The sequence below is a fragment of the Bufo bufo genome, chromosome 5 (genome assembly GCF_905171765.1).
Source record: "Bufo bufo chromosome 5, aBufBuf1.1, whole genome shotgun sequence".
Lineage (NCBI taxonomy): Eukaryota > Metazoa > Chordata > Amphibia > Anura > Bufonidae > Bufo > Bufo bufo.
This window is the reverse complement of record NC_053393.1, coordinates 162,470,021-162,475,803: the sequence shown is the minus strand read 5'-3', so window position 1 is coordinate 162,475,803 and position 5,783 is coordinate 162,470,021. Positions and strand designations below refer to the sequence as shown.

At 47.2% G+C, this 5,783-nt stretch overlaps 1 pseudogene; it reads left to right on the top strand.

Moving 5' to 3' along the window:
- Positions 1–4,054: 4,054 nt before the first annotated feature.
- LOC121002938 lies at positions 4,055–4,232 on the top strand (annotated as a pseudogene).
- Positions 4,233–5,783: the final 1,551 nt, after the last annotated feature.

The window sequence follows — 5,783 nt, the reverse complement described above, 5'->3', positions numbered from 1 at the left end:
GGGTCCATTTTTATGCGTCTTAAAGGGAAATTCTCAGAAATGTGCCCTACTGGAGCGTAGAAAGATTTTATTTTAGGACACAGAAGTACGGTTCTTAAAAATTAGGCATTTACCTGACATAAAAGAAATTGTGATTATGTGGCTTGAGGTACATTATGCGGTCAATGGATAAAAATTTTAATGTAGGCCACTGGAGTTCATTAGGCATTCACCGGACAGAAAAGAACAAGTAATTATGTGGCTGGAGGTATATTAGACAGTCATTGGATATAAATTTTACTGCAGGCCAGTGGACTACAGGCCCCAAACATTAGGCATTCAGCGGACAGAAAAGAACAAGTAATTATGTTGTGGCTGGAGGTATATTAGACAGTCATTGGATATTAATTTTACTGCAGACCAGTGGACTACAGGCCCCAAAAATGATTCATTCACTGTACAGAAAAGAACGATTGATAATGTGGCTGGTGGTACATCAGGCGGCCACCGTATAACAATTTTACTGTTGGCCAGTTAGATTACAGGCCCCAAAAATGATGCATTCAGCGTACATAAATGATCAAGTGATTATGTGGCTGGAGGTATATTAGACGGTCAATGGATATCAATTTTACTGCAAGCCAGTGGAGTATAGGCCCCAAACAATAGGCATTCACAGGACAGAAAAGAACAAGTAATTATGTGGCTGGAGGTATATTAGACGGTCATTGGATATCAATTTTACTGCAGGCCAGTACAAATAGATGTCAAATACATATGTTTAAAAGAACAAAAAATATAACATTGGATTAAAAACATGGCTAACAAAATCCCCCCTCTTGAAAAAACCCCAAATGATAACAGTTGAAATTCGATAACACTTGGTCGTCACAGGTGTTAAATTCCTCCGAGGTCCAAAACATTAGGCATTCACCGGACAGAAAAGGCCTTTTATGCCGCTGTATTTACCTAAGACAGGGACCATTATTTGTTCTGGGTGGAGACGGATAATTGTGGGCTGTGATGAGGAAATTCAATTAAACGTGGTCGTCACAGGTTTTGAACTCCTCCGAGATCCATGCCTCATTCATTTTTAGAAATGTGAGGTAGTCCACACTGTCGTGAGCTAGGCGAGTGTGCTTATCGGTCATGATCCCCCCTGCTGTGCTGAACGTCCTTTCGGACAGGACACTCGATGAGGGGCAAGCCAACAGTTCCATGGCAAATAATGCCAACTCTGGCCACAGATCAAGCCAGCACACCCAGTAGTCCAGGGGTTCCTCATTTCTCAGAGCGTCCACATCAGCCGTTAACCCAATGTAGTCGGACACCTGTCGGTCTAGGCGTTCCCTGAGGCTGGATCCGGAGGGCGGCTGTCGATGGGCTGGCTGCAAGAATGATCTCATATCCGAAGTGATCAACACATCTTCAAACCGCCCTCTTCTTGCATGCGCTGTAGGATTGGTACTCGCAACTGTTTCTCTGTGGGTGGAAATTTCTCGGCCAGCACCCGCAAAAGCAGAATGCAGCATCTCTCACAGCAAGGCCTGAAAATGCTGCATTCTGACAGCCCTCTGTGATGCTGGTAACATGTCCGTCATTTTGTGTTTTTTCCGGGGGTCTAAGTACATTGCCACTAAGTACTTGTCCTTGCCCTTTATGCTTTTTATACGGGATCCCTCTTCAAACACTGGAGCATGAAGGCCCCCATTTGCACTAAATTGGAAGCGGTGGAGCGGCCTGGCTCCTGCTCATTGCCCAGGAGAATGTCGTCCTAGGTCTCCTCCCCCCATCCACAGACAACACCAGGGATCCCAGAAAAGTTTAAAGCCTGCTCTTCTTGCTCCTCCTCCTCCCCCCAGGCACCATCCTCCTCTGACTCCTCTTTAGACTCCTGCTGACTTGTCTTCAATGGAGTAGCCCCCCTGGGAATTCATTCAGCATTGCGACTTCTTCATCTTCCAGCTCCTGCTCCTCGACGGGTTGATCAATGACACAACGCAATGCACGCTCCAGAAAGAAGGTGTAAGGTACGATGGCACTGATAGCACCCTGGCTGCAACTGACCAGTTTGGTAATCTCATCAAATGGGTGCAGAAGTTTGCATGCGTCGCGCATGAGCAGCCACTGGCGCAGTGAAAAAAACCAAGCTCCCTAGAACCTGTCCTGCTCCAGAGTTCGTACAGGTAGTCGCTAACGGCACATTTCTGCTGAAGAAGCCTCTCAAGCATATACAAGGTGAAGTTCCAGCGTGTCGGGCAGTCACAAATCAGACATCTGACGGGCAAGTCGTGACGCCGCTGAACGTCAGCAAAGCGAGCCATGGCCATGTAAGATCTTCTAACTAAAAAGGCTAGAGATTTTACTGGCCTGCCGCAAAACATCCTAGACCCTGGGGTATTTGGCAACGAATCGCTGCATGACTAAGTTCAGGACGTGTGCCATGCACGGCACGTATGTCATTTTGCCCTGTTTCAGTGCGCTCAGCAGATTGTCACTGTTGTCGTACACCACTTTACCAAAACTGTCAAATTGAGTGGGGTTAGCAACTGATTGGCCTGTGACGGCAGTGCTGAAAGCAGTGCAGGACCGGTGTGGCTCTTGGCTTCCAGGCACAACAGCCGCAGCACAGCATGGCAATGTCACACCTGGCACGTCAAATAGGTTCTGGGGGAGCTTGGGTGGTGAAGCGGAAGAGGCAGTAGCAGTGGAAAAGGAGGAGTCAGCTGAGGAGGAGACGGAGGGTGGAGTAGGAGGAGGAGGAAAAGAAGAGGCAGGCCTGCATGCAATCCGTGGCCGTAACACCAAGTCCACAGAGGTGCCACGGGTTACATGCTTGACGGCCATCAGAAGGTTCACCCAGTGGGCAGTAAAAGTTATGTACCTTCCCTGCCCGTGTTTGCTAGACCACGTGTCTGTGGTCAGATGTATTTTTGCACCCACACTGTGTGCCAGAGATAAATTATCTTGCCGCTGAAAGTGGCTGTATAGTTCAGGGATGCCCTTCTGGGAGAAATATTTCCTTTCAGGGACCTTCCATTGCGGTGTGCCAATGGCCACACATTTTCTAAAGGCATCTGAGTCCACCAATTTATATGGTAGTAGTTGAAGGGCTAGCAGTTCCGACAAGCCAGCGGTCAGCATTTGGGCAATAGAGGTATCGCAAACATAAATTTTTCCGTTCGTGAACAGCGAACGCGAATTTTCGCAAATGTTCGCGAACGGGCGAACCGGGCAAACCGCCATAGACTTCAATAGGCAGGTGAATTTTAAAACCCACAGGGACTCTTTCTGGCCACAATAGTGATGGAAAAGTTGTTTCAAGGGGACTAACACCTGGACTGTGGCATGCCAGAGGGGGATCCATGGCAAAACTCCCATGGAAAATTACGTCGTTGACGCAGAGTCGGGTTTTAATCCATAAAGGGCATAAATCACCTAACATTCCTAAATTGTTTTGAATAACGTGCTTTAAAACATCAGGTATGATGTTGTATCGATCAGGTAGTGTAAGGGTTACGCCCGCTTCACAGTGACAGACCAAACTCCCAATTTAACGCACCACAAACAACCGCAAACAGTCCATTTGCACAACCGCAAACTCTCCATTTGCACAAGGTTGGATACCAAGCTAGCCATGTCCCGTTCCTTGTCCTCACTGACGTCATTGAAGGTCTCCACTTCCTCCACCCAGCCATGTACAACACCAAGGGTCCCCGAAAGGTGACAACAAGCCCTCTGGGACGCCTGCTGTGGTTGGTCTTCCACCTCCTCAAAGCCACCTTCCTCCTCTGACTCCTCTTCTTCAGACTCCTCTCTCTGCGTTGCCGCAGGTCCAGCAATCGACGACAACAAGGCTGCTTCTGGTGGTGATGGTGACCACAACTCTTCCTCTTCATGTTCATCTACGGCCTGATCCAGCACTCTTCGCAGGGCACGCTAAAAAAAAAATGCATATGGGATGAGGTCGATGATGTTGCCTTGGGTTTGACTGACTAGGTTTGTCACCTCCGCAAAAGGACGCATGAGCCTACAGCTTAACGCGGCCAAAAAATACCCAGCTCCGCAGAGGCTGTTTTCTTTTTTTTTTTATTAAAAAAAATCTGTTCTTAACAGTTTAATCTCTGTTTTGTCCCCTATCAGGGGACGTGTATGGAATAGATTTTAGGAACCGGGAGATGGAAAAAGATGCTTGGTCGGTCCTCTTACTCCCAATTTGGGGCACTGCGCGTGCGCCGTGTAATGTACTGTGCCACCAGATATGAGTGGTGTGTTAAGTAGTACTATTACTATCAGTTTAATCCCTGGAATAGATTTTAGACAATCGCAAAGAGTTGTTAATAGTTGACACACTCATGACATAAATTTTATTCCTCTATGCGTCAATCTTGGTGTAGTGATGACTGTGCTCGTGCGCACGTTTGGGAGATTGCAGGCGATGGGGGTTTTTCAAAGTCTATGGTCGTGCTGAGGTAGTTCAGTGACAGTTAAGTGACCCAGAAAACAATGATTCTGCAGTGTGGGCCATATTTTGGCCTAGTAGGCTTTAATGATCACCTCAGATGATCACAAAGAAAATTAATGTTTTTTCTATGCAAAATTATCTAGCCGATCGCTTTTGGTCTGTTCACAATGAAGCAACGACCTTATCATCTGGGGTGTGCCAACATTGCCATTGCCAACACACTCATAGAGTGGTCGCTTCATTGTGATACGCAAGCCCCTTCACCACAACAAGGTAACGATCACGAAGGGGAATTTACACATGTATGTGCCTTTTTTTTGTTTTGTTTTTGCAGCCACAGTGCAGCATCAGAGGCCAGAAAAATTTGGCATGTACACATGCCTGAAAAATCAGGTATTGAAAAATTTATGTTTTCCAGGCAGAAAGTGCACTAAAACATTTTGGCTTGAACTTTAGTTGGTGTCACGGATGGTGTACAGGAAACAAGACAATACAATATAAACAATGACTCACTGGATCCACAACTAAGGAACAAAAGGGAGACCCCTGCATGAGACCTGCCGCTCTCCCTTATTGCTCAGCCTATGCGACCACCCCAAAGGTGGATGGGCGCATATCCACGTACCTCGACTATCTTACACCTGAAGACCCTACAATAGTGAGGGGATCCGACCACCGGCTCACTACACAGACACGGAGGGAGTCAGGGTCACCTGGATCCAGAAAACAGAAAATCATAAATACATAAACAGCACTTATCTTGCAGACGACTGGGGACTGTGGACTGAGAACTAGGAACAGCATGCACACACACTCCAGGAAGTTGTATAAGCCGCACACTACTGCATTCTGGGGAGGAACTTAAAGGGCAGCAATCAGTCCAACTGCATGACAGCTGAGATAGACTAACGAGATGAGGAACTCAACCAAAACAAAGAAATTCAAGGAGGAGGATCTGAAAGGCTCCTGTCAGAGCTTCTCAACTGTCTGGTTGTGACAGTACCCCTCCCTCTACGAGTGGACTCCGGACACTCAGGGCCCACCTTCTCAGGATGGGACCTATGGAAAGCCCTGATGAGACGAGTGACCTTAATGTCCGTCACTGGGACCCACATCCTCTCCTCAGGACCATAACCCTCCCAATGAACGAGGTACTGGAGGGAACCGCGGACAAGACGAGAATCCACAATCCTAGAGACCTGAAATTCAAGATTTCCATCAACCATAATCGGAGGAGGAGGCAAAGGCGAGGGTACAATAGGTTGAACATAAGGTTTCAATAAGGACTTATGAAAAACATTATGGATCTTCCAAGTCTGAGGAAGATCAAGATGGTAGG